At 42.2% G+C, this 13,317-nt stretch overlaps 1 protein-coding gene across 4 annotated transcripts in view; it reads right to left on the minus strand.

The window, feature by feature from the left end:
• RCAN2 (regulator of calcineurin 2) overlaps positions 1-8,822 on the minus strand; it is a 94,593-nt gene extending 85,771 nt beyond the window's left edge. For 2 of the 4 annotated variants that reach the window (XM_074895515.1, XM_074895520.1), the window contains exon 1: positions 8,713-8,822. The gene's annotated coding sequence lies outside the window, so the exon portion shown is untranslated. Of the gene's footprint in view, positions 1-169; positions 236-8,712 lie in introns of all 4 variants that reach the window. The other 2 variants (XM_074895517.1, XM_074895518.1) reach the window with 2 other exon arrangements.
• Positions 8,823-13,317: the final 4,495 nt, after the last annotated feature.

Raw genomic sequence — 13,317 nt, forward strand, 5'->3', positions numbered from 1 at the left:
AACCTCAATCCTGCTGCTGCTCTGCAATGACATTTGGCCAATGACAGAGCACATCATTCTGTAACCTTGTTACAGAAGCGTCAGTAATTGTTATTGCTGAAGTCTCAGGGCTAACGACACAGGTCCTCAAGAAAACAAGCTGGAGCTTGAGCACTGAGTCCACACTTACTGTCACAAACTGTTCACAAACAAGAAACTGTTCGCAAAGAGGATGTCTCAACTCAAGTGGGATGCCCTGTGGAAGAGAAACAGAGTGAGCTCTGCAGAGGTGGGGCAGAGGGCCGTTTCTCTCCCCCCGCCCAGAGGCAGAATTTACCTAACAGCATGGCCTCCACCACCTCCCTGGGCAGCCCATTCCAACGCCCAACAACCCCTTCTGGAAAGAAATGCTTCCTAATAGCCAGTCTAAACCTTCCCTGGCATAAATTGAAGCCATTACCTCTTGTCCTGTCGCTTGTTCCTTGGTTAAAGAGACTCATCCCCAGCTCTCTGCACCCTCCTGTCAGGGAGCTGCAGAGGGCCAGGAGGTCTCCCCTCAGCCTCCTCTTCTCCAGACTGAACCCCCCCAGTTCCCTCAGCCGCTCTCCAGCAGACCTGTGCTCCAGACCCTGCCCCAGCTGTTGCCCTTCTCTGGACACGCTCGAGTCATTCAACGGCCTTTTTGTAGTGAGGGGCCCAAAACTGAACACAGGAATTGAGGGGCGGCCTCACCAGTGCCGAGTACAGGGCTCAGATCCCTTCCCTGTCCCTGCTGGCCACGCTAGTGCTGATAAAAACCAGCTACTCTGTGACAACCTGGGATCCAAGAGTGGTGATTCCCCTCTTCCTCTCCCCTCCTCCTCTTTTCTCTTTCCTCTTTGTGCTCTCTTTCTTACATATATTCATGTGTATAAATTTTGCAGGAATGGAATTGCGATTAGTTGAATGTTGATGGGTTATTAGGAAAATGGTGTCATGGCCTAAGTGCCTTTATTAGTTCTTCAGACAGTTACCAGTTTATTGTTGCCAAACTGTCTCCAATTCCTTCAGTGAAGTTGTCAGTTAATAAAGTCATCAGCACAGTTGTTCCTCTGAATCACTGTGGTGAATCGACCTGCCTTGAGACCAGCTCTTCCACCAGCACACAGGCTCTCAGGGAATTCAAAAGATTCACTCCCCTCATAACCCAGCGTGTGGGACAAGACACTTACCACTCTCTCAAATCACATGATAGAGACTGATTTGTTAACCAGTATTTAAGGTTGGAAGGGGCCAGCAGAGGTCATCTAGGCTGAACCATAAGATCAGACCAGGATAATTCAGGACCTCGCCCAGAGGTAAATGTTGTACAGCAATACCACTCATAGTGCATAGAATGATTTGCGGAGAGCTGATAGGTCACAGGACCTTTGCTGTCCTCCTTTGCCAGGTACTAAAACATGTTATACAGCTAAAACCAGAATAGTTTCCTAGTCCTGTATTCTATGCATGTAAATTATGAGTGAGGGATTAAAAACAAACAAGGATGCAGTGCTGTAAGAAAGCAGGGACAGTATGAAAGCCTCAGGCCAATTGCCTCTTTTTACTTGTCAACCTGAGGACATGTTTTTAGAATGATACACACTCATATTTTCATCAACTCAGTCCGATATTAACACAACTATCTCCAACTAATTTCAGTTTAGGAATTTAATTCTGACTAAAAAAACCCTGAACAAATGACAGAAGAGATGGCTACAGCTTCACCAGTTCCCATCAGTGTGGCAGGAACTCAGTATCACAGCAGTATTGCCTCTGGTATTTGAACCAGCTCACTTAAGCTTAGTATTACTGTACACATCAGTGCAAATGTACTCAGGTAAGTGCTATAAAGAAAGCCTCACAGTAGCCACTACTGGGGAAGAAACTTAAATTCAGAATGTATCACCACTCTAGTAATAAATATTAACAGATCACATACTTCAATCATCTCTCAATGCGTTTGCCATCACGTCTAGCCCATGACAAGATGAGATTCATTGCTTTTAGGTTTATGAAAATCAACCTCAAGCCCAGTACGTTACAAAAAATAATTTACATGGCTAAGCAGGCTTTTGCCAGTAAGTATGAAGTACTTCATTCACAACAGACAAACCACTTGCAGACAGTGAAGATACCAACTATTTTAGTCATGCTGGGTAAAACCCTTCCTTCCCCACAAGCATTAAGCTGGACGAGTCCACTCAGCAGAGAGGGATGTTTCAAAGCCAACTTTACACAACAAATTTAAGAAGATAAAGATGACACAAGATGATACTCAAAAGTTGTAGGAATCTGGATTATGAATTAACACTCACATTCAAGTGAGAAGAGGGGAGATTAAGTGAAGCTGGGAATAGTGAAATTTAAGATCTGCAAGTATGCCCTAGGACATAAGAAAACAGGAATCTGTCGACTGAATGTAACTTGGAGTCAAAGTAGAGCAAAGAGAAGAAATGCAGTACATTGATTTATTTTCCATACACATCCCTCTTTATATTAGCTGATTTCTTAAGCTGTATCTTTTAGTCTAATAAATAAGCTTCACTTCTACTGTAAAGTATGACAGCAATGTTAAAGATAACTTCATGGCATCATTCAGCTAACAAATTTCATACATCCTGTTCCCCAATACATAATAAAGCTATTAGGGTGTGCAAAAAAGTAAAGAATCTCAATATATTGACAGGAGTCAGGAAAGTCTACAGGTTTCTTCACAAAACTGTTTATTTTCCTCCTGGAAGAGCCATATTATAAGGTACTAGATAGGAAAGGAAGCTTTTAAGTTAAGAGTTAAGGAAAACCACCATGACAAGCAACAAAACAACAGGATTTTAAGTTACAACCATGAAGTTCAGGGTTTGAATCATCTTAGATGGCAATAAGGAAATAAGCATACACCATAGCAGGTGATTCTACAATATATAGGCTTTAAAGTTCCATCTGAGATTAGAAATTAATACTCTTACATTATGGGCCAGTAGTTCTGCTCTGCTAGAGCTCTTTAACAAAAAAAGGAGCCTTTTTTTCAGTCAATTTTTGAGACAGATTTGCTCAGTGGGACTTGGGTATTGGCCAAGTCTTCTTAAGAAAGTCACCACCTCACATGCCTGTTGACCATCCCTTTTTCAAGGCTTGTAGGTAGGCGTGTATACATGCACATGCCTCTTCCACGCTTAAGATGTGCCCAGAATTCTGATCAGTGTTCCCTCCACTAGCAAGTCAACTTACAATACCCTGATTACAACCTCTGCCCAATTTAAGATGGGATCTGCACAATTAGAACATCTGTATGGAATAACTATTGTTTCACAAATTTTACTTTGCTATACAAGGGCCATGTACTACACAATATTAAGTACAGCAGCAAAATTAAAATAGAAATCTCACTAATAAGAGACATATATGTTCCCCAAGAGAAATAAAACACTTATGAGTCTGAGCACAATGATATTCAGAAAGGACAAACATACCTCAATCAACAACATTTATTAGCGCACTTCAAACCCGTGGGCTTTAAGCTCAGACTCTGACTGGACAAACTAACACTCCTGCCAAAGATGCCACAATCTGTCATGCACTTCAGGCTTCTCACTTCCAACACCAATCACCTCCCTACACAAAGACAGGCCTCACGCTACCTTTTGTAGTGGAGAAAGCACCTCCTGCTCTGATCCATGGCCCAACCACACAAACTGATTCAGTTAAAAGGCCAGGCCTAAGGTAAATAGTTTGGGTTTAACTCCATTAGATAGATAACTGACCTGATTCACTTCAGGACTCTGTAAATATTTGTAGCAACCAGAAAAAAAAAAAAGAAAAAAAAAAGAAGGCCAAGTCTGGGAATGGACAGGCAACAGCAACATTCAGGACTGTACTTTTCAGCAACTAACCTACTTAAAACATTCATGAAATTATAATCCAAGTTTTCACAGGTCTGCATGAACTTCATAACAAGTCACCATATCAGAAGTTACCTTCAGCCAGTCATGAGCTGGAAATCTTACCTTTTTCTGCATTTTAAATAACATTACACATATATAAAATAAATCATAACTACATATCCTTTATTATGTCTGTCAAACACCTTAAGGCTCAGGTGTTCTGTTAGTGTTTTGTGGCTTCTTTGAATTTACCTAGCTGCTTCAGGGAATCCTCTATCAAAAAATAGTCTCTTTCCAATTATTCTATTAATTTAGAACAAAAGTTTCAATTTCAAATCCCTTAAAAAAATTAATTCTAAATTGTGTATAATTCATAAACTGGATTGCCATATAAAATAAACTCAAAAGTTATTTTATATAATTATAATACAATCACTGGATCATAATGCCATTTATATTAAAGCTCCTTTTCCAGAGCTTCTGATAAAATAAGTTAACTTCTCTCTTATCAAAAAAGCAAACAGAAAGACATCCACATAAGAACAAACCACACTCATCTTAATTTTAAAAAGTAACGAGTTCAAACTGACTTGGGAAAAGTCAGGAAATCAGGAAATTTTTCAAATACTTAAGATACCATAAGTTGTCATACAGAATTTCAAGAGAAGTGGCAGTGACAAAAAAAAATAATACAGTATCACTAAGGCATCATCCAGCACCAATACTGATGTTAAATTAATTCAACAAGAACTTTCATTAGGACCACACCAGTAAACTCAGTAGCAGGATTGTTCTCTTTAGAAAGCTGAAAACTGCTGAGCCCAAGTTCATGTAACCTCCAGCTAATGCTGATTGCTTGCCACATCTGTTTATCCCCTTTATTTAAAGTTGATCTGTATGTAGTCTGTATTCCCATGTTACTTCTGAATTTGGTGTAAGGTTTTGACCCCAGTCTTTCATGTCAGGAAATACCTTACAGAGAAAAGAGTACCCCAAAAGTGCAGTACTATTAACCACTGGAAAGCCATAGCAGGCACTACCCTTCCAGACTCTATGTGGAATCTCCTTGGCACTTCTTTTGTGCAATTCATATACACAATTTGCATCACTTCACACTGACATAAGTTATTTCAAATTTCTCCTCCTGCGGTCAAGGGGTGCAAGAGCTTGTAATTTATGACAGTTCAAAACATGAAGCAAACACCCTTCCCACTGGAACAGCTCTGGTCCTGTCTATGTTGAGCCCTGTAGATACTGTAACCAAGAACTCTGTAGAGATTCCAGGTGGGAGCTAAGAATTCATTCTGTTACCTCACTATTTTTAGACATGGTACACCTCTAATTAACAGAAACCAGCAGAACGTTATATTAACTGGCACACAGCAATAGCTTACTGATGATTCTATTTGAAAAAACTTATCAAAAAAGTATTGCTTTTTTAGTGTAAAACTGAAAGGCCAAAGATATAAATCTTATTATGAAATTAGACCCTTTCAGAGCAAAGAACTTCAGCTGAAGTTTTGCTGAATGAAGACAACTTAAGCACATGAAATGTCTGAATGGACCAGTGCCTCATATATCACCGAGCACATATAGATTTATCCACTGTTTTTATGGAAACTAACAAGGCATTTCCTCGGTGACCATTTTCCTGTCTTAAGTTTTTAAAAAGAATCCCTGAGGGACATCAAGAAACAGGCATATATCTCTTGAACTTGCTAGGAAACTTTACTTTTTTTTATTAAACACTGCTTGCCATGACAAACAACATGACTAAAAATAGAATAAAGCAAACAAAAGGTTACAAATAGAAGCTTTAAATATAATCACTATAAACTACAAGTATTATTGAGTCCTGAGTGCAAACCTGGAAACCATAATCTACAAGAATTAAGAAAATTTGGAAAAAACAAAGGAAGAAAAGTTGTGGTTGTTTTTCTAGAAGGGTCCAGAAAAAGTGTTGGGATTCCACCTCTCCTACAAAAAAAAAAAAAAAAAAAAAAAAAAAACAAAAAAAAAAAAAAAAAAAAAAAAAAAAACAAAAAACACAAATCCCAAACATCAAGTTCTACCATAACTCAAAGGGAGGGGGAAGAGGAATCAAACCCACTGAGTAAGATTTTACTTAATCAGTTTTTCTTTAAAATTGTCACTGACTTACTGAAAGCAGTGACATCAGTTTCTGTAGCATTAGCCTAAGGATGCAACTCCTGCTGAAGCCAACTGGACCCACACTGAAGACTTTGGCAGAAGGTACAAGTAGAACAGGGAAGTTCAGATAGTAGTAACCTACTGAAATTTTGTTCCATTCTGCAAAATGAGCACTGGAGATTAGCCTTATTTTTACATCTTCACTATGGGAAGCTCCTATGGACTTAAATAGAGATATACTTAATGAGAAAAAGCAGGACAGGACCTCATGTAACAAGATTAATGAACTGTTGCAATCCCAAAACTAATAGAAACTATAGTCACACTTATAGTCCACTCCACTTCTGCATCTCCCACCTCCTCCATGACTATTCCCCTTACAAGTAATAAAAATTACCAGTACAGTAAATTCCACTCACATTTTAATTCCAATTTTGTTAGCACTATGCAAAAACAACTACAATCTCCACTATCCCTCTTGTGGAAGCAGCAGATAGGAGAAAGAGGATTTTATTTTTTTTAATGCTAACTGGTGCAAATCCCAAATGTTCTAATCCTTTCCATTGACATTCTATCCGTATTAAATTTAGCTGAGACTTAGTAACTATTTTTGGAAGCTTTTAACATCCAAAGGGGCAATTCGCTTTTACTCATCTAAAGCAGGGCTGGCCAGCTCAAACAGTTCAAGACCTGCATATTGCTCAGAAGGCTCAGCTATGCCTCCCATGCCAGGGATGTATCCTATGACCAGTAAGGCAACTCAGTTGGCATCAGCTTGCTAAGCAATCTGTATCTCCACCCTGGAGAAAATAAGCCGGCAGACACTGGTGCTCAGCCCTACCAAGCCAAGACTCCAGCCCAATTCCACAATAGGAAGATACTTTGAGCAGCCAACACCAGGTGTGAAGAGTTTAGGCACTATTCTTAAGGTCAGGAAGCTGGGCTACGATTAATCATCCACTAAAGTTACCATGGTAACATTAAGGTAGTCAAAGAACAAAAAACCCTCCCCAAACCCAAAGAGACCAGAACAAGGTTTCTGATTACCTTCACCTGGCCTCTATGCTACTCTATTTAAAGCGAGCCAGTTTTATAAGGGGCACACAGTATTACAACATCGCTGGCCTTCAGCCAGATCTGTCACCTCACACAGGGGTCAGTGGAACACTCATTTAATAGCCCTCCAGCTTGTAACATAAAATTCATAACTATACCCCAATTCTTACCAAGACCTACTTTCCCTTTCCCTGTTGGGAGGGAAAAAAAGGAAGAAACCACAAATGTCAGAACTACATGCAACAGGAGCCGTTCACAGCGTTTAACTCGTAGAAGATCCTCAAGACACCATGATGACGTGGAATAAAACTTTGGAGTTTCATTGAAAATTATTTTCTGCTGGTACACACGAGTAATTTATAACTTAAAAAACATTAAGGACACCAATGCAACAACAAACATTTTCAATACAATGACAAACCAAGCCACTGAATCTGAATACACACTACAATATTTGGAAGAGGACAAACTAGATCACATAGCTGACTACTCCTTCTCGTAAGTTTAAGGAAAATGCGACAGTTCCTGATGTTAAAAAAGGTACCAGTTACTAGTTAACAAATTCGATAATCTATAGAAAATCATCTTCTGTCCTTGTTTACTGTGATGTATTTGTAGTTTTTCTGATGGTTTTATATTCTTAGAGCATTCAGACTTCCATCTGTTTCAGAAATGATGTATGACTGTATAATTTAGTTTTATTGCAAGAATAAATGCAGCAGAGTTTCTTTACTGTAATTATGTATTTTCATAGAAAGAGTTCTCCTTTTCTATGGAGCAACTATTCTAACTAGGAAAACAACAGAGGGTAAACCAATCTGTAAGTGCAGAACTTGAAAGCCTAACACAGAAGCTCATGTAAAGCATACCCCCTGATTAAACTACAATTCTCATTTTTATGATTTCCTTCAGCTGTATAAACCTATCATACATTTTCCTTTCAGGAAACTAGACTAACCTCCAAACTCAAGCAGTAAGGGGACCAAAATATTTTTAAGAGATACAAAAGAATCTACGAGAGGTGGGGGGAAGCAAAACAAACCAACTACTTTGGCGAGCTCTCTGTTATATAAGCATCAAACAGCATCAGCGTGGGATGCCGCAGGTAACTCCAAAGCGGCGCAGGAGGAGCCTCCCTCCGGGACACGGGCTTCCCCGCACTCCTGCGCGCCGGCCTGAAGTTGTACAAGTAGCCGGGACAGGTCTGCATCACCGCAAGCGTCCACCTGCTCCGAGCCGGCACCCAGAGCTTCCCGCCCGGCTGAAGACCCCCGTCCCACCCGGGGATGCTCCCTCCCCTCACCGAGCTGCCCTCCACCCCGGCGGACGCGCCACCTGTCCCGGCGGAGGCGCCGCCACGACGCTCTCCTGCGCCGCCCGCCCCCGCCTCCCCCCGCCGGCCATTTCCCAGAGGGCACCGACCCCCGCCGGAGGGCGGGCTCTCCCCGGTGAAAGGCCACCGGTGAAAGGAGCCCCGAGGGGGGGCAGGACCGCGGGGACAGCCAGCGGGGCCGTTACATAACCCCGCCGCGACGGGCGCTCGGCGCCAGGTCGGCAGGGCAGGGCTGCAACAGGGCGGCCTCGCCGGGGAAGGAGCCCCCCGCGGCAGCGGCCCTGCCCTTACCTGCTGCGGCTCGCCCGCCCTTCGCCTCCCCGCCCGCCTTCCCCTGGCGCCGCCGCCGCCGAGCCCCGAGGACCGCGCCGCGCACCTCCCGCCTGCCCGCGCCGCTGAGGCGAAGGTGGACGACAAGGCGGGAGGGATGAGGGGACGCCGCCACCCAATCGGAAAACGCCCCCGCCCAAACCGGCGTGCGGGAGCCACCAATAAAAGTACGAGGATCAAACTAGCCCCGCCTCCCCAGCCCTTGGCCACGCCCCCACCTCTCCCCGCGGCGCGGCCTCTCCGCTCCCTGGGGGGAGCTGCGCCGCTCCCGGCGACGAGCAGGAACCCAGCGGTGGTTTGTGTCCTCGTTACTAGTGCGCGGCAAGGCTTCCCTCCCCCAGGGTGTCGGCCCCCCTGCCCTGAGGTGAGGAGGGATGTGGTGCGGCGGGCCGCAGAAAGAACAGGTGGGATGGCTGCCCACACACTGCCAGCCCACCTCACCACGGTTTTAGTAACAAACCGCCTAGTGCCCCCGCGGTGATTCTGGAAGAGGCCTAACTGCCTCTGGGGGTCGAAGCTCCCAACCGCCATTTCCACCTCTGGCCACCCATAGGCCAGCTGGCCCTGGGGTGAGCTCCGTCTGGAACGGCTCCAGCCGTTCGTCTGTTCTCCAGACTAACAGGTGCATCTCCCCGTTACAGGTGAGACCAGAAGGTGCCTTTGTAGGGCTCTTACGGAACGTCAGGGTTACTTACAGTGGAAAAAGGCTGATCGTGATCATGATTTTTATAAAGAAGAAAAAGCACTCAGATGCCCCCAAGGCATGCTTTAATAAAGGAACGGCTATTTATTTTTTTTTTTTCTTCCAGCTGTACGTCTGAGACTGCAAAGCGTCAGAGGCTAATGTTGATTTTCTGTGGTCTCTTTGCTTTGGAATGTAATACAGAGGAATTAATCAATAGGATTATACAGAAATGTAAATAGGTTTCTGTAAACATGGCTCTGAAAATCTATAGAACGTAATGGAGAACTAGAAGGCTCCCATATAATTATTAAATACCCTATGAAAAAGTCCGTGGAAGGAATCATTCTCCATTAGTTAAAAATATATAAAAAGATGTATGCCATTTACAGCAGCAGTTTCCAATAATAGCAGAAAAAAAACCCTGTTGTAATGAATGAGATCAATACCGTATCCCACCTCATCTCTGCAAATGCCTGAGAGCAAGACATTGTAGATTGTTGCACTTGCAACAGCAGAGTTTCTTCCTGGCCCCATTAACTGAGGACTGACTTATGCGTTGATGCATATCTACTTTTATTTCCTAATATATAATAAGTAACTGCCAGAAATAGTTATTATTTCTTGTTTTATCCTTATGCCTAAAATACAAATCCCTGACCATGATCTTACTGCTTTAGGCACTATGCAGAAGAGAAAGCAAACTGTGGAGCCAAAGATGTCAGAATATAAACTAATCTGGTTTTAAATCAAATGATATGTTGCTGGATTGCGTTTTGGTTTAAGACTTAAACCTAGTAGGGTATCTCCTTTTGTTTCCATTTACATGCGTTCCCTTTGCATGTTGTCTTATTTTAATATTCTGAGTAGGAAGAGCATTCACTGAACTCTTCCTGTCCCGCATTTTATGTTTTAAAACTTCCTTGTGTCTTCTTACCCCATACCTCTTAACTGTGTCTTGTTCACAGTAGCCAGTCTCAAGTTGGATTTTTTTCATATTGGGAAGAATATTTTCATTGTGATGAAGTTGCCCTAGTGTATGCTTTCCTTGTAGTAAAATGGGAATCTCTACAGTTATGAAAGCAAGTTAATCCATGTTCAGGAAAGATCAGGAATGCCTAAATCAGTACTTTTTTCTATGCATGCAGATGTTATTGCTAAGATGGAGAAAAAAACCCAAATTCTACTGCTTGCAGTAAAAATGTCCTTCAAATTAGATAATAATGAGAACGGCAACAACTGCAGGGTTTTAAATATCCCCTGTTGTAAGCATTAAAGACTTCTATTAAGGAAAGGTCACAAAATAATATGTTATTTAGACATGGAAAAGTGGCGCTGCAAAAATAAGAGAGTAAGAGCAACTGAGAGAACGTCCTCCTTGGAGTCACACCATTTACCCCCTTAGGCCCCAGTGCTCTTCAGGCCATGCAGCCCGAGTAGGCACCCTGTGCTTCCTAAATGCTGTGGGCATCTTCCCACAACCCAAGTAGCTGTAGAGTGCCAAAATCTGGAGGAAGCTGAAATTCTGGAAAGGACACCAAAGGAGGTGATAAAACAGCTGCTACTTGCAAGATTTGTAAGCAGTGCTGTAGTCCTGCTCCCACAGAACCGAGTGGGAGTTTCGTTACTGATATCTCAGAGCACAGGCTTAGCCCATCTCTTCCAAATCCTGAGCTGCTCATCATCATCAGTCTGCACCTGCTTCTTATCTCCAGATTTAATCTGTAAGCAAAAACAGCCTCTCAAATGTACTGAAGAAACCACGGTGAATTTCAACACAACTAAAGTAGTGTAACCAAATGAGTTTGGCCCCCTACGTTATGCTGATTTCTGATCATCAAAATACAAACACTGACTCACTCCTGCAGCCTTTGCGGGAGCTTTGGTGACAAAGTTTTCTCTTTTCAGAAGAAATGAGTAAGTAATGTCTCAAAATCTGTAGATTCTCAAGAAGTGAATGCTGCTTCTTTTACATTTCTGGGATAATCCCAAATTGTTTAGCCAGATATGGATTATGATTTTTTGCAAATGGTTGAGTCTGGAGATTAGAGTGGATAAAGCAAGTAAAATTAATGTTGGCTGTGTCAGCATTAGCATACCCTCGATTGCTTCTGTTACTTTTTTAGAATATAAAAACACAGTTGGATCCATCTAGCTCTGTATCTTGTCTCCAGCAGCCAAGACTGGATGCTTAGTAAAATAGTATGAAAATAGACCATGTGTTATTCTCCAATTTACCTGATAATTTTCCATCAACTAGTGAGGTAGGGACTTCTGGAACGCAGGGTTGTATCCAGGCTACTATGCTTAGTAGCTGCCAGTGGTCCTGTTCTGTAGGAGTTTGTCTTAACTCTTTTTGAGCTCATTTGTGGTTTTCTTTCCACAATGTGCTGTGCCATGGTAATTCTTCACTGTGAAAAAACTATTTATAGTCTTCTTCCCAATTATTTTATTAAGTGCCTCTTTATTATGGAGGCAGTGAATAAAATTTCTTTTTTGACCTTCTTGACATCATTATTTTCCAGACTTTAATTGGATTTCCCTTCAGTTATCCCTCTTTCAAGCTGATGTGGTTTTCTCTGTTTCCAATGTGAAACTTTATCACCATTCTCTCTATCCTTTCTAATTTTACTAGAAAATTCTACTTTTGTTAAAACTGATTCTACTAAATTTGCCATTGAATTTTGCTGGATCTGGAGTAGGCAAGAGCTGTATGGCCAAGGGACTCAAGAACCCTGAGCATATATGAGTGATGGAGTACTATGACTTTGGGGGTTCCCTCGTCATCTAAGGGGAAGCTACTAATTCTTAACACTCAGTTCCCCTTTCAGACCACTTCCTAGCCCAGCACTAACGTTTTCAGAGAGCTTTCCACTTCAACCCCCAGATCTGCCGCAAAAGCGATAGCTTGAACCAGTGTCTGTGTATGCATAATTAGGGTTATTTTTTCCATGTACATTACTTTACACTTATCACTGCTGAATTTCATCTGCTGTTTTATCACCCAGTCACTCAGTACAGCGAGACAACATCGCCTTGACACCTCTTCAGTTCCATCTTGTATGTGTATAGCAACTGCAAAGCAGCTTAGATGCAACGTATTGCAGATGTTTAAATAAAAATATGCAAAAGAAAGACTTTTTTTTTTTTTAATTATCTACAGGGCATTTTGCACAGTTCTGGGTGCAAGATTAATAGCTGCAGCAATGAAAAACTGCTGCAGAAGAGGAGAGTATCCTTCACTGGCTGTAAAATCTCAGTGCCTGTAATGCCCTTGTACGTGATGTGCCATGAGCAGGTTGATCGTGGAGCAGGGCTGTTTCCTTCTTTGGGGGTTTGGAGATGCAGAGAAGCACATGTTTCAGCTGTGCATAGGGATGCCAGTTCTCCCCACATCTGTTATGTGGGGGGGTCAGGCAAGTAGAGAGAACCTGTGGCACCGCTCTGTGAACCCCTGAACTCACAGCCTTGCAGTGAGACAGTCCCTGCATTTCACTCTATTGCTCCCCAAACCCTCTCTCTGGTAGCTCCCCATTGTTTCTAAGCATCTTCAGGGTCAGACAGAGGTCAAACAGGAGGCTCATGTCTTTTAAGGCAATGAGAACAGGAACAAAGTCTTCACATTTTCCATCTGCTTCTGAGAGTGAGAGTTCTCTGACAAAAAAGTCTTTTTGATTTGACATTGCAAAAATTCCATATCCAACATAAAGTCCCACAAAATAGAGCTTTATTATCTTACAGCTAACCCTCAGTTTTGAAGACAACAAAAATGCCATGTCCCAATTTCTGGTTAAGGAATATTTTTAACCCAGAGATGTTTTTTTAGCCTAGATGCATGATAGATCAAGGGGAAAAATGGTTTTCATTGACTTTTAAAACAATCT

Source organism: Athene noctua, chromosome 1, assembly GCF_965140245.1.
Source record: "Athene noctua chromosome 1, bAthNoc1.hap1.1, whole genome shotgun sequence".
Classification (NCBI taxonomy): Eukaryota; Metazoa; Chordata; class Aves; order Strigiformes; family Strigidae; genus Athene; species Athene noctua.